The sequence below is a fragment of the Spermophilus citellus genome (genome assembly GCF_964194105.1).
Source record: "Spermophilus citellus genome assembly, chromosome: 1".
Lineage (NCBI taxonomy): Eukaryota > Metazoa > Chordata > Mammalia > Rodentia > Sciuridae > Spermophilus > Spermophilus citellus.
Window position 1 is genome coordinate 121,578,880 of NC_138182.1, and position 23,351 is coordinate 121,602,230.

The following is a 23,351-nucleotide window of genomic DNA, read 5'->3' on the forward strand; positions in this document are numbered from 1 at the left end:
GTGCTCTGCCAGGCCCCGTGGGAACCCAAGGGGTTGCACGTGGCTCTAATCCCTTCACAAGGAGATACGGATGGACGTGGAAATAGGACTTCACCTCCACAGCTGGTGGGAGGATCCTTGCGGAAGATCCATTTGGAAACAGCTGGCGTGGCCTCGCCGAGCAGATGTGCAGGTCCTGGATCCACTGCTCACCTGGGTGTGTGTCCTTTGGAAACTCTTGGTACCAGAGCAACATGGTACCAGTGGCCCAGGGGTCTACACGAGAAGACCAGGTCACAGTCTTCCAGGGGGACACAACCCAATGCAGAACATGGATAAGGGGTGTCTGCAGGCGCTGGCTCTGGAATCCCTTAATCCCACTGTGAGCAAAAACAGTGATTCATGGAGCGCCCGTGCTTGATTCCACTGAGGCAGAGTCCCTGTCCTTCCTGGACTTTGTCTAGAAATCCAAAAATAGGTCCTAAGGCTCAAAGAGAGATGGGCGTGACGGACACCTGATCCAAAGTTAGGCGGTCTAGACTCTGCAGTTGTTAAGTGAGAAGAGCAGAGACTCGGAGAACGACCCCAAAAGAAGCCCAGTGGAGGACCCGTCCTGCCATTCTTGCAAGTCCTGGACGCTGGGGTGGTGGGCAGTAGAGGAGGCTAACTCCCCGGCTACTCCTTTCTAATGGGACTCCAGGTTAAAGCAAGAGCGCGCCATGTGTTATGCAGTTTACACTTGCAATAAGCCGCACACTCACGCCCATTTCAGAGGTAAACAGAGTGGGACTCAAAGAGCAGGCGCCCCTTGTCCAGGGCTCCGGGGATCCAGGTCAGGTCTGCAGGACTCCAGGATCCAGAAAGAGCTTGACATATTTGAAGGACTGAAAATAGTCCGGGGTGGCTGGAGTAGAGGGTGTGAGGGCCAGAAAATGAGGGACTCGCAGGTCGTGGAGCAAAGTGTGGAATTTAATAATGGGGCCCTGGGGACCAGCCAACGGGTTTTAGAGCGAAGGAGTGACAGGGCCCAGAACAGACCAGGAAGGAGTGACAGTGGCCCGGGGACCAGGGGAGGCTGGGGTGGATGGGGACACAGGGTGCTCAGAGTCCCTGGACATCGTGGGCCCAGTCACAGGGCTTGGCAATGGATTGAAATTGAGACCTGAGGTCAAAGAAGAGGTCAGGGATGATGGCAGGTGAGTGACTTCAACAGCTGAGTAGACAGTGATGACATCTGAAGTGACTGAAGGAGACGCCCCTGAGGGGAAGGGCCCTGAGTGCTTTCACACTAGCAGAGCCGGGAAGTGAGTTCTTCCGGAGTCTGCTCGGCCCCACACCCGGCACTAAGGTGTGGGAGACACCTGCCCTCCAGCAGAGACCTCACTCTTGGCCCATCCCACTCTTCCCTTGGGTGAGCTCCTTCCCAGGAGCGTCCTGTGCTTCAGCCGGGGGCTGCCTGGGCTTGTCTGCAGCCCAAGTGACACCCAGTGTCAATTCCTCTGTCTCCGTGAAGTCCTTTGGTCCTTTGCCTTTTGCAAGGTCAAAGAGAACCCCTGAAAGTCTAAAGTGGCCCATAAGCTACCAAAATAACTGCTCAGACCTCCCGGGCCTCGGGCAGCAGCATGAAGACTGGCTGCCTGTCTCCTTGCCCAGAGCATGACCTGAATTGTTCCCTGACTCTCTCTCATTGGAGACCACAGAGGACAGTACAGTGCCCACACCAGTGGCCTCTGGAGGCTGATGACCTCTGCCACATCATAGCTGTGTGATCCTGCTGACAGATGTACAGCAAGTAGCACAAGACGTGCCTGGTGCGTAGTAGGCCTGCAAAAGCAGACAGTGGTAGTGATTTGCAGACATCGGAAAAGGAGAAGAGAATTTTGCATAAAGTGTCCTTAGACATATTCCTGCTATGCTGTAGGTTGGGTAAACTGAGGCCTGGAGCAACAGACAGACTCATCCAAGGCCCCGTAGTAGAGCTCCAGGACTCCCACCAGTTCCCTCTCCAGAGCGCCTCTGAGAGTTGGGGAAACTCCAAGGCAGCCAGACCTGCCTGCACAGTGAGTTTGCAGTTGATTGCAGGGTTGGTGGGGAGTGGAGGGAGCAGTTTTGTTTGCTTGCACAGAACAGACTGCATAATGGTATGGGGGTGGGGCAGGGAATCGGAGTTGGTTACTAGAATTTACAAATCAGGTTTCTTTTCCTACTAGGCAGCAGTTCTCCATCATGCAGGAGCTACTGTGCAGGGAGCATGTGGTCCTCCTCCCTCATTTATGTGATCTGCCCTGTCCTGCTGGATGTGTTTGTGATTCTGGCCTGAGAGTGTTTCCCTTTCAAAATAAAGATGTTTTAGGAGAGCAAGATATATGCGTGTTGCAACCCATCTCTGCACATTACCTGTAGTTGTGTAACCCTGAGTCATGGCTCTCAAAATTCTCTTGGCAAACCCATTCCCTCTGAATCGTCCTCCCCACATGCAGTTAGAAGTAGAAACCCTTCCCACAACTGCAGTGGTGCCCTTTCTCTCCACCCCTACCCCCTTCCTGGATCTTGCCAAGGGCGATGGACCTCACTCTCCTACACTCTAGTCCTCGCGTGCCCAGCTCCAGGCCCGGCCAGCAGCTCCCTGAGGAAGGCTGGCTCTGTGCTCCCCTCCCTGCAGCTCTGCACATCTGTGCTTCCTTTCTGCATCTTGTGGGCAAAGTGGTCGAGGACAGAGAGCACTGCCCAGTGTGCCCTCCGAGGAGGGGGTGGGTCAGAGTTCATGATCTTCGTGAGGCAGAGAAAACAACCCTCAGCTCCTTGGCCCATGACTGGCTGGTTAGTAGGACAGCCACTCTCCACTGGCCTCCTTTCCACTTTCAGAGTTCAACAGGGAGGACCCGGGCATGGAGGACACTCCTCCTTGGTCTCCTCTCCTCCTGCCTCCGTTCAGACCTGACTGCTCACAGACTGCCGTGGCCTTCCAACCAGCCTTCCTGCGGCCGAACCTCCCTCCGGCTCCGTCCCACCTCCTCAAGCTCCACCAGCCCACTCCCCAGCACACATGCTACGGGGACGGCCCCCGTCACCTTCAGAGTGCAGCCTAAGCCTTGGGCGAAGCTGGCAGGCCACCCACCTTCCCACTCGCCTTCTCGCTTCTCCTGGGCAGGGGGCTGAGGTCAGGAAGCCACGAGCCCCTCGCCTGGGTTTCCACTTGGTTTCCATTGGTCTCTCTGCCAGGGAAACGTCCCTTGCCAGGTCGGGGTGCAAGGGACCGTTCCCACGCTCCTCCGTAGGTGACAAACACCTCCTCCCTGATGTGCCATCTCCAACCCACATTGAGGTGCATAAGTCGTCCTGTTTCCCCTCTGCTGGTCCCCTGTGTGGCCTGCCTGGTCACACTGTTTGAAGATCCATCTCCCCCAGCTCTGGGGTTCTCCACCGTCGACTCTCAGGCTCCTCTCCTGGTCCACTTCTGGGTCCAGGCCTGGCCTGAGGGTGGCCTGGTGAAAGATGGAGGAGTTGGAATGACACAGTGATGCCTTGTAGCCAGGACATGCAGAGGTGGTCCCCGCTGGAAGAGGCGGTCCTGGGCTTGTGACGAAGTATCTCCCGCTTCATGGAAATGAGAGCCACTGCTCAAGGAGAGGATGGCAGGCCTCCTACACCTCCCCAGCCACACAGCACTTCCTCCTTTCCATTCCTCTCATAGGAACGGGTCCCTCCATCCTGCATCTGGGACCCTGGTCCACAAAGCGTCCTGAGCCACCATGGATGACTTCTGTGTCTAGATAGACCTTGTGACTCCAGATGGACAGTAAGCTGTTTAAGGGTAAGCCTGTAACATAAAGGAAGCCACCCACCTGTCCATTCATCCACTTATCCACCTATCTGTCCACCCACCCACCTGTCCATCTGTCTAGCTGTCCATCTGTCTACCCATCTTTCCGCCCGCCCACACATCCATCCCTCCACCCACCTGTCCTCTGTTTAAACAGTTTTCAAGATCAAGTGTCCACCCTGTACCTCACCCTTGTGGGTACTGGGGAGAATGAAGAGAAAACTGCCCAGGACCCTGGCCTCGAGTGCCACTCAATGCCCAGCCGGCAGAGGACAGGCATAAGCTGACAACTGCAAAGAAATGGAAAGTGTCTGCGGTGATGGGGCGTTGAGGGAGGAATCAGTGACTCGTGAGAGCTCGTAAGAGGGAGATGGGCTGTTGTGAGGGCAGGATGCGCCCAGCGCAGCCGTGGCCTTGGGCACTGGGGAGTGTGGCATGGAGCCAAGGCTGTGCCTGGGGCCTGCTCCTCATGCACAGCCAGGTCAGGCAGGGGCCTGTGTTCAGGCAGCACCATGCCCCCGCCTGGCATCCCAAATGTTCCTGGTTCACCCACTCACACAGAGACGCGCAGGATACATATGCCTTCTCCTGTGACGTCATCTTCTCTTAGGTAATGCTGAATGTGCATTTTTTGCCATCTCTGTCTTGCTGTATATAACACCCAGACTCACACACGCAGTACATGGTAAGGAAATCCGCGGGCAGTTCAGGTCCCCTGAAGCAACAGGGGACTCCACACTTGCATATCCGCCACGTTCCGTCATGATGTTGTCACTCACTGGGGAACACACGGCTCTGGAGCGGGTGCTGCTACACCGGGACAGCTTCACGACCTCTCCACAGCCTGGAACCTCCTCCCCAGGCAGGTACTACTGCCCATGTCACATGTACAGACTGAGGCTCAGAGATGTGGCATCCCTTGCCCAGCATCACACAGTCACAAGGAGAGGGATGCGTCACTGAGCCCACGACCCTTTCCAGCACCCAGGGCTCAGATGACCTGAGGTCCTCAACAGCTGGCTGAGTTAGGAGCTGTCTGGGGCTGCCCAAGAGTTCCCCTCTATTGAAAGGAAGCTATTCAGGGAACAGGGACCATGACCTTGGCTGTACTGAGCAGCTGGGCTCTGGGGACCTGATGGAGCTGCCCAGTCATCAACAGCTCCTGAACAATAGATCTGGTGACCTCCAGGGGTCAGGGTCCCTGCCTGAGGAGAAGAACAGGCCTGTGACCCCCTTCCCCATGGACCACCTAGGAAGGGTGAGAAGGGCCTCTGAGCTCAGAAGGACAATCTCAGAAAACCCTGGGAATTTGGGGCTTTGGGGTCAATTTTCCATTAGCATGTGACCAGTTTGGACTGTGTGTGACATTGGCTAGTTACTGTCCTGTGCACCTTTTCACGGTCTTCATAGTTGCCCTTCAAGAACAGCATTGTTAAAATCCCCATTGAGCAGAAGAAAGGGAGGCTCAGAGAGGCACACTCTTCCCCAAGGTCACACAGCTTCTAATAGCAGAATTTTCCTTCATTCGGTTTAACATCTGCTCGCTCATTTACCCATAACCATAGATGGCAGGTCCACCTCTTGGCAGGCACTGTTGTAGGCCTTTGTAACACATAGTAAGCAAAACAGACAACATCCTGCTCCCGTGGGCTGCCACTCCATGTCACCGTGCTAGGGCCTCTGCAGTCATTACCCAACAAGAAGAAATACAAGGCCCAGTTCCTGCCTTGGGACCTTGTAGCTGAGCACAAGAGACACACAGGGACATTTCTAAGCACTATAGAGTTCAGGGTGCTTTGCCAGAGGTTGGCAGAGGGGCTGTGGGTACACAGTATGGGCATGGGGGGGGGGGGCTTCCTGGGGGGCGTGTCACCTGAAGTGAGCCCTGAAGTGTCCATCAGGGACAGGAAAGTCATCCAGAGAGAAGTCACATCAGGGGATGGAGCCCAAACCTGGCGGTGAGACCCAGGCCTGGCTGCCAGGAGGCACCCTGTCCCCAGGCACAGCCTGAGCAAGGGAGATGAAGAGGAGGTGCCTTGGACTCAGAGAGCGCGAGAGCGCAGCGTAGACACAGGTCCCCCATGGCTCCAGGCCTCAGAAGGCAGGAAGTCAGTTTATTTTTATTTTATTTGTATTTGTTCTTTTTAGACAGTAGAGTGAGTCTGGACATACTACACCCACATGGACTTCAACTTACCTTATTGAGGACCCCATTCCTGCAGTTGTGCATGGTGTTTGGCGGGTGAGTCTTCATGTCCCACCTAAGACTACCATGAAATAAGGAGGCAGGAAGCCTTGGCCAGGAAAGTGACCTAATGCCAGTTCGATTACTAAGATCCCTGGAGGCTAAGTAGAGGCCGAAATGGAGGGGGTAGGAGGACAGGGGCGAAGGCTCCTGCAGGCTGTGTCCCGGCCTGGGAGTGCTGGGTGGGGCCTGGGCGGGGCCCTGCGTTCGGGGGTGGGGGGGGGGGGGCAGCTGTGCACATCTCTGCTTATTCTCTTGGGTCTCCAGGCTGTGCGCACAGCCTCCCCTGGCCCAAACCCTGAGCCAGAGACACTATGGGCTGTTAAATCTTTTTAAAAAATTTCAGAAGAAAAATTATCCTTGCTCATTAAAAAAAAAGAAAAGAAATCAAAAGGTTTATAAAATCTGATTTAAAAAAAAAAAAAGGAGAGAAGCCCAATATTCTATGCTTAAAACTTTTCTTACGAAACATCATCTACTCAGGAAAATTCGAGTTATATATTAATTTACAAAGAATAATAACAAGCCTAACAGCTTAGGAACTTGCCAAAGCAGCAGCAGTTAGGGGGATCTGCCTCAGCCCTCCCCACTCCCGCCAGCAAGCTCCAGCCTCTCCCAGAATCTCGTTTCTGTCTTGCTCCTTGTTTTGCTCTGGGTTTGGCAATCGGGAATGTGTCCCTAAATGAGACAATGCCTGGTTTGCCGGTTTTCTAGGTTTATGAGGAATGCATCTTTGATCCTCCTGCCACCTGCGATTCTGAATTCAGCACTGGGTTGTTCTCGCAGGAGTTGGTGTGTGTGGCCATGGTGGTTCACCCTCTCCTGGGCAAGGTGTGAATACTCATCGCCTGGTCTCTCTGTTCTCCTGTGGTTGGCCCTCGGGTGGCATCCAACTGCTGGCCATTTCCACTGGGGCTACACTGAGCCTCTGCAGGTGGCCTCCTGGGGCCCATGTGCAGGACTTCCTCTAGGAAACCTGGGGGTGGAATCGCTGGTGGACAGGGACTCGTGTTCTTTCCACTTCTCTGGACTAAGAAGGGTCCAATTGCTCCCAAATGGGCCTTGGTGTTGTTGCCCTACTGGGTGCTCAGGGAAGGGTGCAGCCCTCTCTCCATCCCCCAGACTCAGCAGAAACCCCGACACCCCTCACTGAAAGCCAGACCAGCAATGTTCCAGGTGATGCTACTTGGGTCACAGGATCACGTCTCTCTGGCTCGGGTGTGTTTCCGTCAGTGCCTGGGCCAGGCGAGGCCCTGCTCACAGCCTTGCACTTACCTCATTCTCTCCTCTGGAGCCACACTGTGTGTGAAGGTGCTAGCATTATCTCCACTGTGCAGATGGAGGCTTGGAAGGTGCAGGGTCCCACCCGAGTCACACGTGCCAGCATCAGATCTGGGAGGCCCGGCCCCACCTCCCCACCCACCATGATCCCACCCCTCCAAGAGGAAGAGCCGAACCCTTGCCAAGCCTAAATGGGTCAGCATTTTCCCACGAGCAAGAAAAAGAAGCAGAACCCGACTGAATGGAAACGACATGGGGACTCACAGGCTGGCAAAATTAAATTCAGAGCCCATGGGCAGGGACCGACCAGGACCCACCAGGGGCAGGGGGCAAATGCTACCCTTCCTTCCCCCTCGATGCCTCCTTACCTGCAGCTCCTGAGGGCTTCCTCCGCGGGGCCTGCAGCTCTCACCGCACCGAGAAGCAGGTCTATCTGCCGGTTCCTGTTTAAGAAGCAAACCCCAAACCCCAGAGCCTGCCAGGCCCAGGGCCGGATCCAACCAGCTCAGCCTGGCTTCCTATTTCTGATGGCCTGACTGTTGTGTTACCCCTAAAACCCACTGTGACGTTAAGAGGTGGGCCTTTGAGACCTGATTAGGTTTAGATGACGTGACAAGGCTGAGGCCCCCATGATGACATCAGTGCTTTTCTAAGAAGAAAAGGGACAGCAGAGTCTGTGCTCCAAGCAGTCACAACAGGGAAGAGGCCTCTGTAGGGTGGCACAGCCCTCCGCAGGACCAGTGTGTAGTGGCCCTGATCCTGGGCCTCCGGCCTCCGAACTGGGAGACTAAGTCCCTGTGCTCTGGGCCACCCGGTCTCTGGAGTTTCCACGGCAGCTAAGCTGACCAGAGCTAGGATTGCCTGGAGTGATGGGGGTGGCTGGGAAGGCTGGGTCCTGGGCCTGGTGCAGGCAGGGTCCTAAGGGCCAGCCTGGAGCCACAGAGGCTGCATTAGTTCCTAGGAAAGGGAGGCACAGATGCCCAGGGTCAGAGGGGAGGGCAGGAGTGACCATGAGCAGGCAGCCCATCCAAGTTTCAAAGACAGTTAGGCCCCTCTGTGCCCAGAATGGAAATAGCCACAGAGGCCGTCTCCAAATCCGTGATGGCACAGGGTGGCGCTTCCTTCTGCAGCTGGGCCTTGGGCTTTTCCTGGGATCCCACTGGACTGCGGGAAATTCCCATCTGAATACCACTCTTCCCAGCATTCAGGGAAAAGCAGGTTCCACCTGGTAGCTCTAACCCACAACTGCTCTTTCTGTGCCACTGAGCCCTGGTGGTTCTGACACCAGCATAAGGATGGTGGATGCTGGGCTCAGAGAGGCACAGGAGGGGCCTCCAGGCCTGCTGACCACACACAGCAGCCATGCCACCATGACTCGGTCCCCTTCCCCAGGAACCAGGGAGCCAGGTCCTCACCCTTCAAGGGAAATAGAGTTCAGAGGACGAGGAGGGAACACAAAGTGGGATGTGGGATGATCTGCTATCAGAGAGCCCTGCTGCCCTGGCCTGGCCTGGCCCCCTGGCCTCACTCTCTCTTCCAGACCCCTAATCCCCACCCAGCCGGGGACTCTAGACACCTCCGTGGACCCTGGCAAAGCCCAGTGTGTCCTCAGTGAATCCAGGTCAGACAGCGGTCAAGCCAGCAACCTGGAGAGCCAAGCCGATGGAAATCTGGACAGGAGAACAAAGCCAACCTGTTGACCAAGGAAACCCAATCGGATTAAGCCCGGAGCCTCCGTGGCCAGGACGGGTCTTGTGACAGAGAAGAAAGGGCGCTTTCACGGGCCCGCCTGGCCCACAGGCACCACAGGCCCTGCCCCTTCTCTGAGAGGCCCCTCGGGATCTGCTGGCCCCTCACCAAGTCCAGGGTGGACCTGGGGAAGGAGCCCCTTCCCGCGCCTCAGAAGAGATGGGATCCGGGAGGACCGTCTGGATGAGCAGTAGCCAATGAACGCCTTCAAGATCAAGGCTCTGGGGATGTTTTAAAAGCCAGAGCGTGTTTGTCCTGGAAATTGGCTCACGGACAGATTAAATTTGGAGTAACTGGGGCAGATACGCAGGGAAGCATCTTTCCTTAATGAGCCTGTCTCTGTTCAACTGCTTCATCGTTTACTGGGCCAAGAAACCTGGAGGTGACTCCAAAAGTCACTATGGCTAAGACAATGACGGATCGAGCCCTGTGCGGCAGTTCAGGGCTGGGCTCTGGTGACCTCGGCTCTCTGCTCCTGTCCTTGTCCTGATGGGCAAGAGGGGGCTGTAGCAGCTGCCAAGGTCACCCCAGCGGGGGATACCAGCCCACTACCCAGGAGCAGTTTCACTTTGACATTTCTTTGTCCCCAAAGGGAGGCTCCCAGGATGGCTGTGTGGTGGGTCCTTGGACCCGGGCATCTACTCCCTCCCAGTTCCAGGAGCCCCCAGCCTCCATCATGCCCCCCACTCTGCTTCTCCAACATCACCCAGGAGCAGCTGCTGAGAGACATGCCCTCTAAGAAATCCCAGGACACGCTCTTTTGGTGAAGCCCGGACGGTGGGCACCTCCACAGAGCTCCCCACAGTCCCCTGGGGGAGCAGCCTTCAATCAAGAAACCCCACAAGCTGCCATAAAATAAAAAGTGAAGAAAACTGGGTTTGGAGTAGGGGTGCAGAGGTGGAGCACTGCTACAGCAGGGCCATTACTCTGAGTGACCCGCCAGCCACGTTGCCAAAACCCACCAACTGTACAACACCATGGTGACCAGAGGACAAGCCACAGACTGGGTTCCTAACACTGGGTGGGCACAGGCTCACCTATTTGATATACATGCCACACTGACCAGAGAGGTAAGTGATGGGCAGGGGCTGCAGCGTCCCGTCCCAAGACAGTCAGACGCGACCCCTGGACTTCACCATGGTGTGAAACCATGCACGTTTCACAGAGGTCACAGTTCAGGATCGAAGGAGGATCCTCCCCAGGGCAGGTGATGGTGGCCCCACGCTCTGTCACCACGGGCAGTGGTGGCCACATTTGGCAATCACGAGGGCAGCGAGCTGCTCTGCACTGCATGCCGTGCGCCAGCCCAGGTGAGGTGCGTGAAGTGCACTCCACTCGAGGCACTTCCAGTTCAGGCTTGGTCACCGGGATGCAGCCGTCTCCACCGGGACCCAGGCTGGGATGCTCTGCGGTTTTTTTGCACCATTTTTCTATAAACATCTCTAAAAAATGAAATCTATTTTAGAAAGATGAATAAAACTATGAGAAACCATATTCAGGAGCCTAGTCTCTACTTGGCTGTCCCCAAGGATGCCACTTGAAACCATCCTCTGGCTGACCAGTGTTGGACATGGCTGTGGAGGCCACTCACGGCCTCACCTCTGCAGGGAGCGCCTGTCATGGCCCAGCCCTGACCACCTGTTACCCTGGTGATGGGTGCAGAGAGAGACAGAAGGCAAGCAGAGGGACGTGGGCACTTGGAAACGAGAGAGCCGGCATACTAATAATAAGATTCATACTTTTGAAAAACAGAGCCGTCCTTCATTTCATGATGCAAATGGTAGGAAAGCGGGACGCGGCACTCTTAGTGGTGGATGGACCTGAAAGGCTTATCACGTGGCCGGGCGTGGAGAGTGGAGAGTGGAGACTTCGCGGCAGAAGAAGAGGCGTTTATGATCAGCCGCACACAGGTTCGGGGGCTTGAGAACACCGCCAGTCACGTGAACTCGTCCCCTTGCAATGAGCGAGAGGACACATCCCTGCTTTCCACAAGGTCAACGGAGGCCACCAAGCCAGTGTCATGCCAAGTCACTCACTAATGACGTTGCAGGGCAGAGCGTGAACACCCACAAGAGACACCAGCAATGGCATCATTGCTCACACTGGCACACAGGGGGCTCTGTGGCCACCAGACACCTTCCCTGGGAGATGGTAGAGTCAGCTTGCCTTTGTTGTGAAAAATACCTGAGATAATCCACTTAAAAGCGTCACAGCACACACTGTGCTTGAGGCAGGGGGGCCTCCCAACCAGCATCAAAGGCTGGGAGGGAAGGGGAGGCAGGCCCAGGAGGAGACCACCGCAGCCCAGGACTTTCTCAGGGTCTCACAGCTCTGAGGGGCCAGGTAAGACTTGGATCTGAGACCTCGAGTCCCGTGTTTCCCTCTATGCCCTGTGCTCCAAGCTGCACGGCACAGCAGGCTTTGACTTCTCTATGTCAGCAAGCGGGGCGGGCTGAGGGTGGTCCTGCTACCTACTTTGAGCCACAGGATATAGACATTCACCACCAACAAACAAATGTATGTCTGTGGGTGTGCAGTATAGAGACATAGACAGAGACGCAGACAAAGGACTCAGCAACTTATCAAGACCTGAAGCAACCCAGTGAGACCCTGACCCTAATAAAATATAAAATGGGCTGGGGATGTGGCTCAGTGGTTAAGTGCCCCTAGGTTCAACCTCCAGTACCAGAGAGAGAGAGGGAGAGAGAGAGAGAGAAATAAGGAGAGTGTGCCCCAAGCCAGACCCTGTACTGGCCCTTGGGGGCACACATGGTTGCCTAGCCATCTGCTGTGAGGATGGTGCTTTGTAGTTAAGAGGAAAAGGCACGAGTCTGTGATTCCCGAGTATCTGTTTTTGGTTCTCATAAGGTCACTGCACTAGGGAGGGAGGGAAGGAGGGAAGGAGGGAGGGGAGAGGAAAAGTGAAGGGAAGGGGGAAAAGTAAAGAAGAGGAAGGGAGGGAAGGAGGGAGGGAGGGAGGGAAGGAGGGAGGGGGAGAGGAAAAGTGAAGGGAAGGGGGAAAAGTAAAGAAGAGGAAGGGAGGGAAGGAGGGAGGGGGAGGGAAGAAGGGAGGGGGAGACGAAAAGTAAAAGAAGAGGGAGGGAGGGAGGGAGAGAGAGAGGAAAAGTGAAGGGAAGGGGAAAAGTAAAAGAAGAGGAAGAAAGGAAAAGAAAAGAAAGACGGACCACTAGCTTGGGAATCACTGGCCAGGGCGAACCCCTGAAAGAGTCTGCCCAGCTCCTTGGCTGCCTACAGAAGGATCAGGGAGGAGTGGACAGAGGACTGGGTTTCGCCTGCAAATCCTTGGCCTGTCCCTTTTCCGGCTGGCAGGGCCTCTCTCAGTCTGATGAGAACAAAGGGAACATTGCACCTCGTGGGTGGAGAGCATGCCCGGCCTGAGTTCCCTGCTCCTTCACCCAGGGAAGTCAGCAGGGGCGGAGAGATGGACGGTGGCCCTGGAATCGTCTGGCAGCTGGGGGGCCTTGGCTGCTGGGGAGGGAGAGGGAGCATCTCATTGCCCTGGTCCCCTGGTCCCAGCAGGGCGTACCTCACCCTGGACAGTGGGATGGAGCAGGGCCACCCTCTGCCTGAGCCTCTCTCCTCACCTGCCGCAGCTCTGGTCCCCAAGCCTGCCTATTGTGGCACCGCGTCCCTGCAGGGGAGCACTGGGCCACTTCAAGGAGAGGCCTCAGCCAGCCCTCAGAAAGAACGGGGTGCCCAACCCGGCTCTCCACTCCTCGGGAGCCGACCGTAGCCCAACTCACATCCGGCCACGCAGAGGCCCACAGAAGAATGTGAGTGACCGCCCGGGCCCTGAGAAAATGAGCTGGGGGCAGCACCAACAGACATGCCCTGTCTCCTGGTGGAGGCCAAATACAAATGCAGTGTCCGTCTCCCTCAGGTCACAGCCCAAGAGAGACTAGGAGACCTTGGCCAGTCCTGGCCCCATGACCAAGTCACCACTTCCATAACCGACGTCCTAGTCCAGCCACTTTAGGGCAAGAGTTCACCTGTCCAGACCTCATCAGAGAACCAGGTACAAACACCTGCCTCTCTACGTAGCGGCTCGGGGCGCAGAGCAGGGATTCCGGCAGCTGCACCTGGGGACTTGTAGAAAGTCTGGCTCTTGGGTGCCGCCCCAGACCCACAGAATCAGCCCCTGGGCTGGGATCCAGCCTGACACCTGTCCAAGAGGCCTCCGGGGGTTGCCGTCTGGGGTCACTTTCGGTCCCCAAGTTCTTTCCAGCCAGGGAGACTAGAGGACAGGCAGCCCCAGGAGGAGTCCTGGAACCAGCCCTTCTAGCTGGACCTCAGCTTCACCTCCTTGGAATGGGAGGCCCTCGACCTGCAGCTTGCCACAAAGCATCCAGTGTGAAGCCTGCGTTTCGGGGTCCAGCCCTGGAGTCACTCAGTCCTTGGGAGAGACTGCTACTGTCCTGGCAGGGCCTGCTGGCCTCTTAAACAGTCAAGTGCCAGAGATTTTTGTTTCTAAAAAGAATCACGTCTCTTTGGCACACGTCCCCACCCACACTGCCATCAGCCCCAGCTCCCGTTCCCATGGCACTGGCAAGTCCCTGGCCGGAGGCCTCGGTGCCCATCGGGGAGCCCTTCCGGGTTTGAATCAGGCAGCCGATTTCAATTACCTGGGATTAGAAAAAAAGTCCGGAAGCACCATATGGTCTGGGCCTGGGCTCTCGTGTGCGTATTAACATAATAACCCTTCCGAAAGTCATTAGAGTCACGGGCGGCAGTGTCACTGGGTGGCTGCCGCCCACTCGCACCAGCAGCGATGACTAAACAAGCTAATCAAATCAGCGCACATTTGCACACAAGCCCAGCAGCTGGGTCTGAATCACCACGGCTGCAGAGCCCACAGCCAGCCGCCTGGACTAGGGACCCCCTGGGCCGGCAGTCCTGCGGGGCCGTCCAGCAAGTCTGAGTGACGAGGGTGCTGCAGCCCTGGGCAGCTACGGCAAGCAGCCAGTGGGGAGGAGCAGGAAGGGCAGACCCCTGTGCACGAGCCTCTCCACGAGGGAGCACGTATGTGTGTGTGAGAGAGACAGACAGGAGGGAGAGGGAGAGGACACCACATGTACGGCCCATGGTTTCCAGAGAACAGAGGCACAGAGGCTACTTTGGTGCAAGTTTCCTTCTACTGCTTGCTGTGTGTCCTTGAGTAAAATACTTAACATCTCTGACCTCAGTGTCCTCATTCCAGGGGAGGGTAGTGGCTGGTCTTCTTGCCTGAGGTTGCGCTGAGGATTCAGAGAAATATACACACACATCTCACCACACAATGTGTGAGCCAACGATGCTCAGTGAGGAGCATTTGTTGTTGCCGCTAGTGTTGCTCGGGGAATGTCCTGAGGACCCTCTGAAGATGCAAAGCTAAAGAGGCTGTGTCCTCGCCTTTAAGGGTCACCCAAGGAAACAGGGTGATGAATCGTCAGATAATGATGCCCCCCGGCCCCGGAAGCGCCTGAGAGGAAGAGAAGCAGGAGGCTGAGAGCAAAGTGGGGCCCTCCTGGGGCCCAGGGTGTGCTCTAAGGAGGCAGCTGAGTTCCCAGAGCAAGTTAGGCCTGTGCCCAGCGTGGCCTCGAGTGGGGGTCCCCTGTGGGGCAGATGGGCACCTGCTCCCAGGCTGGGAGCTGGTGGGGTTCTCCTTCCTGCTCACAGGCTAGTGGGCACTGAGGGCTTCTGGAGCCAGGGCAGATCTCCTGCTCTGCTGGAGAGTTCTGTCCACCAAAGCTTGGCTCCACCGTGAGGAAGGATACCGGGAGCAGAGGGGCACCAGGCGGGAACCACGCGATGGGTGGAGGGACCTGCTCCGGGCTGGACTGCCGGCCACGCTGCGGGCCAAGCACTTCCCAGGCCCATTTCCACAGCTCCGTCCGCAGGGCCAGTGGACAGCCACCCTGCCACTCCACAGCATTGCCACGGCCACCACAGCCAGCGGCATCAATGACTTAGTGTTTGTCTCCCAATGGCTTCCTTTGGGAAACGGAAGTCACCAATGGAGAGAAAACTGTGACCATGCTGCCATCGTTGCCAAGAGAGTGCCCTTGGCCACCGCCGGAGAGCAGACGAGGACCAGGCCAGGCTGCTAGCTCATGGCGCCCTGCCTGCAGGCCTGGGGCAGGAGAAGGCCCGCAGGTGCTGGAGACGCGTGGAGGCCCTCCTGGCTCCAGGGCAGGACTCCCAGGATAGTCCAGGCTCGGAGAGGCCTGCAGAGGAGCCGGTCCTTGAGCTGGAGTCAGCCATCAGCGTGGACTCCACCGCCCTCCTGCTGCTCTCACCAAGTAACCCCTCAGTCGTGAGCTCCCAGTGCTGAGTCTGCCGGCCCTACGCCACCTGTCAGGCCCTCACCTGCTGCCCAGTGACGGCCCTGGACAACGGCCTCCAGAGACGCCGTGCACAGCTTGGGGCCCTGCGCTTCCGCAGGCAGGAGCACCCCTCAGAAGATGGCAGCACCCAGCGGCCTCCCTGATTTGTGGCAGAGACCTCCCAGCAGAGCTGGCCACAATCCCCCTATGGCCCCACCCCAGGGACACCTGTTCCAGAGCCCCCTCCGTCAGCCCAGTCCCAGAATGGAGGCAAAGCCCACAAAGGCCTGACCTGGCACCGCACCTGCCCTGGCCCCTCCCTCCCGGCTCCCCGACATCCTCCTCCCCTCAGAAGACCTGGCTTCCCACACCAGCCTGGCCCTGGCCCTGGCCTGCCATGGGGCAGATGCTCACAGTGCCCCTGACCTGTGTGCTGGCTGGAGAATCACACGAGATAATGTGGCAGATGCCCCCAAATGCTGTCAGGCTGAGCGACCGGCCGGATGGGCAGGTGACGGCTGGTGGGGCTGGAGAGCTCCACGGAGGTCCACACACCTGGACGTATTGCAGCTCACGGCCAATAGCTGACAACCCTGGCAAGGGGTCCTGCCCCCCGCCCTCCCTTGGTCCCCATCTGTGAGCAGAGACGGGTCAGTGCTAAGCTATGACGTGGGCAGCGGGCAGTTCCCCAGGACCCTCTGGAGCACAATCTGCCTCTTCCATTTCCCCAGCTCTGGGCCGTGGAGCCAGGGGAGCTTTGACTAAAGGAGCAGAAGCAGAAGTAGTGTCCTGTGGCAGCAGAGCAGGCGCCAACACACAGCCAGGACCTCAGGCCGCTGGGCCCTAGTGTGAGGCCCTTAGAAAGTAATGCGAGCTGTGAGCCTCGGTTTTCCTTACCAGCAAAGTGGGGACGGCTTTGCCATTGTCTCTGGTATGTCATGAAGATCAAGCGAGAGCACTGATTGTTAGAGCTTGCCGATTCTGCCACCCACATGCAGTGGATATTCAACAAGGAGTCATATCCTTAGTTTTCACATTTTTTATTTCTATCCTGTTTAAAAAAAAAAAAAAAACAACTTCACATTGAATACAAGGCTCTAAATCTAAAGGCAGGGAGAACTCCCAAGTGATGCCAAAGGACTTTGGGGTGCTCTGTTCAACACCCCTTCACCCACTACACCTAGAGAAGCAAAACCTGGATGGGCCCAAAGGGCAGGGGAGGAGCTTCTGCTGATAGAGAAGGCCAGATCTCAGAGATGTATATCAGTCCACTTTCCATTGCTATAACAAAATACCTGAGGTCAGGTATTTAATTTAAAAAAAGAGGTTCATGTAGCTCAGGTTTTGGAGGCTGAAAGCCCAAAGAGCCTGGTGCCAGCTTTGGTGTGTCACCTCATGGTTAATGGCACCACAGTGGTGGGAATGTATGGACGAGGGAGATTCCATGGGAGATGAGGAACCAGAGAGCAAGGAGGACCTGTTTTGCTCTTTTGTGACACTCTGATAAAACTAACCAGGGCCCAACGAGAACTCCTAAGTCCCAGAAGCAGCAACCCCGTGACCTCCCACCTGTCCCCGCCTAGTAAAGCCTCCCAACATGGCTACACTAGGGACCCACTCCCAGCACATGGACCTTTGAGAGACAAGCCACATCCAAAGCATAGCAGGATGGATGGCACCTCTGTGCCTTCTCAGCCCAGCTGAGCCCACGCCACCCTGGGACCTGGAGCTTGGAGGGGGCTACTCCCGCCCTCCTGCTCCTACCCTGGCTGCTCCTCGGCCCATGCCACCAAGTGAATACACAGGATGAGAGCATGGGGACAGGTGGGGACGTCAGTGAGCACCCAGCAGGGCTAGGTGGGGAGCCGAGGCCAGGGTGCAAATTCACCCCAGGGCCCGGGGCAAGTGTGGCGACCTCTCTGTGCCTCAGTTTGCTCCTCTGAAAGTCAGGGCCACCTGGTGAGGGCGAGACCAAACCACCCAGGCACCCGGGGCTCAGCGCGCCCCACAAGCCCACTTTTTTCCCTTTATTCTTTTTCTCAGGGGTCATAAACGTATTCTCTTTGAAGTCAACCTTGCTTCAGTCCCTTGCTGGGAATATAAAGGTGACATCAGGAAGGACATTTTGGTTCTTGAAATCAACTTCCTGGTGTTCCCATGGGGCAGGCAGGACAGTCCTCCCTTGGTGTACACAGGGGATGGTCCTCTGCAGGTGCTCAAGTCCCATCTGTAAATGGAGCAGCATTTGCCTAGAGCCTGCACCATCCTCCGTGGGCTCTAAGCCATCTCCAGGTGACTCGCAAGGCCCAAGACGAGGTGGATGCTATGTAAATGACCCTGTGTTGCGTGGTTAGGGGATCATGGAAATAAGTCTGCACGTGGCCGGAGCAGATGGGGCAGATGCGAAGCTCGGAGAAGCAGGGCCAGCTGTGCAGTGGGGGAGGCGGGTCTGTGGCAGGGTCCCTGGCCGCACAGTCCATGCACCTGGGGACGTTAGGAAAATCCAGTGCAAGGGCCACACCCCTTCCCCCGCTGCCCAGACCAGCTCAAGGGCTGGCACGCAAGATACAGTGTTATTTAAAGCTGCCCAGGTGCTTCCTGCATGGAGCCGGGCTGAGAACCAGTGGCTGAGATGGAAAGAACAAGCTTGAGCTCCCACCAGAGCGGGCTGGACCCCTCCCGTAAAACCTTTAGCGCGGCCTGTGAGAGTCACTCACCCTCCCCACCCCAGGTCACTCCAGCTGTAAGGCAGCGGCCAAGGTCCTCCTCCACATGAGCAAGACTCAGAGATTCAGTGAGGCAGTGGGAGGGCACGGGGCCCTTTCAGTACGTTTATATTTACCATATGACATTTTGTAAAGGCAAGTTCTTTCACCACGAGAATTCAAGATGGCAACAGGTCCTGTGTGCTTGTTGTATTTGCCGGTGGGTGTTAAACCTCACCTTGTAGGGAACGTCGGGTCCCAGGATACCTGCATCACAGACATCAGGAGTTATTCAAAGCAGGACTTTCACTAACAAATGTGGGCACGCTTCTGGCTCAGTCCTCACTGGGTTTGGAAGAGGATGTCTCTGAGCCGTTCAGTGGGGCCGCATGCTTTGGGGACAGTGGCCCCTTTCCAGAAGGGCCTTGGCCCCAGCCAGCTCTTGCCTGATCTTGGGAGAAGCTGCCTTCAGTCCCTGAGATCTGCCCTGGGTACAGAGAGAACTGCAGCTCATGACCCACCTGTGCTGGTACAAGGATGATGGAAAGTTCCAGAAAAAGCTGGCGTGCAGAGGAGGACTCGGGGAAGTCAGATTCTAAGCTTGCCAACTTGTCACTGGTATGGGCTTCACGTACCCCCCACTACCTCTCTGAGCCTCATGTCCCCCTCTGTGACAGTGGCCAGGGATTAGGGCTTGGGCAGCTCCTTTGGAGACGTCACCCTCAGGACACTGTGGCACCTTATAACCATTTCAGTGCATTTTGGACTCATGCTATTGCTAGGGGCCAGTCCGTTTCACAGTGGGTGCCAATCTGACGGGGTGGTGGTGGTGGCCTAGGGAATAGCAGCATCTGACCACCGACCGCCACATGTCCGGGCCAAGCACCGTGGGCCTCTGTCATCACATGTTCCTGGCCCCTCCTCAGACAGAATAAAAAGCATGGCCAAGGTCACTCTGACAGCCAGCGAGCAGAGGCGGCTCTGGCCTCCCAGGTCATGCTCAAAACCACTGCCACCCACTGCCTTCCACAGACAGGGACGGGAAAGGGGACGTGCCAACAACCACACTCAACAGGGCTCACAGATGACGTGCTTGCATAATTTCAAAGGCGGCAACTCCAGTAACAGTCACAGCGAATGACGATCGTATCACTACTAACGTCAGTTACAAGCTGCCTACCGCCCAGCCCTGAGCTAGCTCTTCACGGGTCCTGCGGGCACCCGGGAGACAGGCTCTTGGGTTCACTGAGTCTTATCCAAAGTGCTTGGGATCAGAAGGGTTTTGGATTTTGGATTTTTGGCTTTTGGAATAGTTGCACGTACGTCCTGAGCTATCTCAGGGATGAGTCACATGGACGTGAGTTTCATTTACGCACTGCATGCTCCTATGGACACAGCCTGGGGGCATTTCCTAAGTACTTTAGGGCATCTGTGTTCTATGGCTGGTTGCAGGAGGTCGGGTGTGGAGTTTTCTAATTGTGGCATCAGGTTCATCCGGGTTGGTAGACAGAAGGTTCATATTTTGGAGCATTCTGGATCGGGGGTGGTAGGGTTGTTCGCAGGCTTACCAAAGACACAGAATGCAATATGACCACAGACGAAAATGGAGAAATCAAAAGGGAAAGAGACACAGTGAGAGAGGACCACTGCACAGAAGTGTTTGCGGAGGTCCTGGCTCGCAGCTGGCCCGGGGCTCTGCCACTGGGTGGGACACCAGCACCCGTCCATGTGCACCTCATCTCCACAGGGGACAGAAGGGAGGCGCCAACCCCGTCCACCCAGAGCTGAGCACATCCTCCCACAGGCACGGGATCCCCATCCAGCAGGCGCCGAGGCCAGAGCCCAGCTCCTCCTGATTCCCGAAGGTCCCCAGCAAGGCTGTACTGCCCTGCTGACTTGAACCCCTGCACAGCCTCCAGTGCACAGCCACCCCCTGTTCCTGGTATGCATGGCCTGGTCTCCAGCCCAAGCCCTCCCTGACTGCTCTCTGGACTTCTGGTCATTAAATCCGTCCTCCTCTCAACGGTTAAGATGAATTAAAGGAGACTGAGTTCCAATCATGTCACCCCTACCTAGCACCCACCCCCTCCCTTCTCATGACCCTGCCAGGCCCAGGTCAAGCCCCTTGTGGGTGCAGGATAGGGCATGGCAATAGATCTTCCTCAGGGAATTGCACTGAGATCCCCATCAGGGAGGGACTCAACCTGAGGTTACAGACCCCTGGCCCGGGGTGGGGTGTGGGGTGTCCAAATACACCTGGTTAGGTTAACCCAGTTTTCGCTTTTTCTTGCTTTTTTAAATGTTTCAATCCATTATCAACTTTTCAATATTGGTTGATTCCATAAAAATTCAAATTCAGGCTTCTTTTGAAAATGTCATCATCTGCCACCTTGAGCCTGGTCCCCACAAAATAAGATAGGCTAGGGTTGAATAGGAGGGGCCCCTTTGGCCAGGACACCTCCCGTCGAGTCCTGGCAGGTCCATCTAGCCCACTTCATTCGTCTCTGGTCTTTAAATTTTCAGGCGTTGGGACACCCCAGATTCACCTGTGAACCCTCCATTTACACGAGCCCCTGGGGCTGGGGTGCAGGTCAATGGTTGCGCCTTTGCCTAATGTGCCCATGGCCACGGGTTCCAAGCTCAACACTGCAAAACATCAACTGACAAATAACTTAGCTCTTGTCTGCTCTCTGAGACGGTGCAGTGCACACAGGAGCCCAGCAAAATCAGCGCTTCAGTTGCACCAAACCTGCTTTCCTCAGCAAAGAGAGAAACAAGATCCGTTTCAAGTTCACAGCACCCCTGAGATTTTAAAAAGAACAAGTTGTCCAAAGTCAGCACCAGTGTCCTCATAACAAGGACAGAGGGTCAGCAGAGCTTCTCCACCTTTCATGTGAGCCCAAGTCACCTGGGATCTGTTGAAGGGCCAATTGGATTGGGGGTAGGGTAGAGGGGGGTGGGGTCCAGCAGGGCCTGGGACTCTGCATCCCAACCAGCTCCCAGGGAGGACTGGACACCTCTCAGGAGCAAGGCCCATGACATCCAGGAGAGAGGCTAATATCCGGGGCCACCCCCTCCAGAGCCAGCACCCCCACCACCCGGTCTGCTCAGGTGTCCTCCAGCTGGTCCAGGCGTCCTTGGGTCCCACCCTGGGCTGACCTCACAACCACACTGGAGCAGGGCAGCCCCTTGCATGGTGTCTCGCAGGCTCATTTTGGTCTGGGAAAGAGACGGGGGCAGGGAGGGCAGGGAACAGGCGGGCGGCAGCTGCTTGTGCCTTTGCTGCCCTCCCCACCCGGCTCCCCAGACCTTCAGTCCTAGGGCATCGTCTGCACAGGGACCTGATGGGATGCTCCCGAGGGACCATAGGATTCAGGCTCGAATCGGCCTCAGGCCCCAGCCCCATGGCCACCTGCCCACGCCAGCCGATGTATTTATTATTTTTCAGGGCGCAAGAGGAGCGCCTGGGACCTTGCCCCTCGAGACCTCAGAGGAAGCAGAAAGGCAGGCAGGCAGCGCAGCCGACTCCCTGGGCTTGGAAACAGGCGCTGGCCAGTGTGCTTTGCAGCCCTTCGGCTCCTGGCTGAGACTAACTAGGGAGACGGGATCATCAGGACCCCGGAGCCCCTGCAGCCCCACTCCAGCAAGGTCAAGGGTGAAGCCAGCGCTGCTGGGCACAGATTCCCTCCCAGAGAGGGTGGGCGGTGATGCTGCAGGCTGCAGGGAGGGCCCTCTGATGACACTTCCAAAAGTCCCTTCCTGCACCTCAAAAAGCAGCGTTTCTCAGGGCCGAGAAGATGGAAGCCAACCTCTCCAAGGCTGCTCTCAGCAGGGAGGGGAGGCCGAGGCCCTCAGGCTCCCGCTCTGGGCTTTCATTATCACCCTGTATTCTGGAAAATGCCAGCCCCGCAGGGAGCCGGGGAAGGAGCGCTCGCCTGGGGACACAGAAATAGCAGCAGCCATTGCCCAGGAAACCGGGACAAAATTCTTCTCCTCTCAGGGCCGGATTATAATAGAAGAGGCTGCCCTTTGGGAGCCATCTCTCTCCTCCTGCCTGGGGGACACTGAGTCACTGCTCCTGACACCCACCCGGAGGATCCCTGTGGCGGAGGCAGTGCAGTGGCTGCTGGAGGTTAGCTGCTGGGAGGACCAGTTCACCGGCTGCCAACCGGAGCACAGATGTCCTTCCCAGGAGAGGAGAGACTGTGTCCCCTGCCGAGCAGCCTGGAAATTGTCAACCCCAGAGGAGTGAGGAGTCTGGAAACTGGTTGTTGGCCTCCCTGGGAGCCCCAGCACGAGGGGGCTGGAGAGGACCGTCCAGGAGAGGAGCGGCAGTCCCCTGTCAGGTGAAGCCCAAGCGCTTTCCTGCCTCCTTTTAACCTGGTTTCTCATTTCTTCACTCAGTGTCCTAGGAAACACCAGATGAATTTTTTTTTCTTTTTTCTGTTTATTTTTCTTCTTCTGCCCAAAAGAATCTGAGTCCCTCTCATCAGCCCATTTCTTGTTTTCTTTCTATTTCTGACTTAGATGAAGCAGGCACTTCAAAGAACCCTCGAGGCCACTGACCTTTCCCGGGAATTCCAGCTTCTCTTCTCTGGAGCAGCAGGCCTGTCCCCCACCCGGGTCACCAGTGGGGACCTGCGGGTGCCTCGGACCAGGACTTTCACAGACTGATATGCCCAGACCACTGTGGGGCTTGTCCAGGCTGGGCGGGGTGCAGCTCAGGGGCAGAACCCCTCCTTGGTACCTGCAAGGACCTGGGTTCCATCCCCAGCACCACAAAAAGGGGGGGGGGGAAATAGAGCCAGATTCTGTGCCTGGGACCCGAGCACCTGCCCTAGCAGCTCCCAGGGGACACAGTGCCACTGGCTCCTGGGTGGGGGCCGTGTCCCCATCTCAGCCAAGACTCCTCGGTCCCGTTGGCAGAACCGAGTGTATCACGAGAAGCCGAGGGGTCTTCCCCTGGACAGGGAGGCCAAAAGCCACCTCTAATCCACCTCTGGAACAGAAGTGCTGACGTGGGAATGTCAGCACACGTAAACCAGATACCTGTGGGACCTGCCCGGGTCTGAGGCTTCTCCCTGCCACAAACAGCAGCAGAGATGGCGCTTGGAGCCCAGCCCTGCCACCTACTAGCTGATGGTCCTGGGAAGGTCAGTCCACCTCTCTGAGACTTAGTTTCTGTACAAAATGAGGGTCAAACCTACCACCCAGTGTCATAAGAGCAAATGAGAAAACACAGGAAG

At 56.7% G+C, this 23,351-nt stretch overlaps 1 long non-coding RNA gene across 6 annotated transcripts; it reads left to right on the plus strand.

Moving 5' to 3' along the window:
- The first annotated feature begins 548 nt into the window (after positions 1 to 548).
- LOC308656621 lies at positions 549 to 21,651 on the plus strand. 6 transcript variants are annotated; one of them, XR_014023761.1, is made up of 5 exons: positions 549 to 753; positions 2,845 to 3,793; positions 3,960 to 4,668; positions 5,951 to 6,044; positions 12,692 to 13,036. It is a non-coding gene; the product is annotated as an uncharacterized lncRNA (long non-coding RNA). The 6 variants fall into 6 exon arrangements; XR_014023763.1 differs by lacking the exon at positions 549 to 753 and adding an exon at positions 21,554 to 21,651 and having other exon boundaries at positions 2,201 to 3,793; positions 12,692 to 12,871; XR_014023764.1 differs by lacking the exon at positions 549 to 753 and having other exon boundaries at positions 2,201 to 3,793; positions 12,692 to 12,871; positions 12,979 to 13,042.
- The last annotated feature ends 1,700 nt before the right edge of the window (positions 21,652 to 23,351 follow it).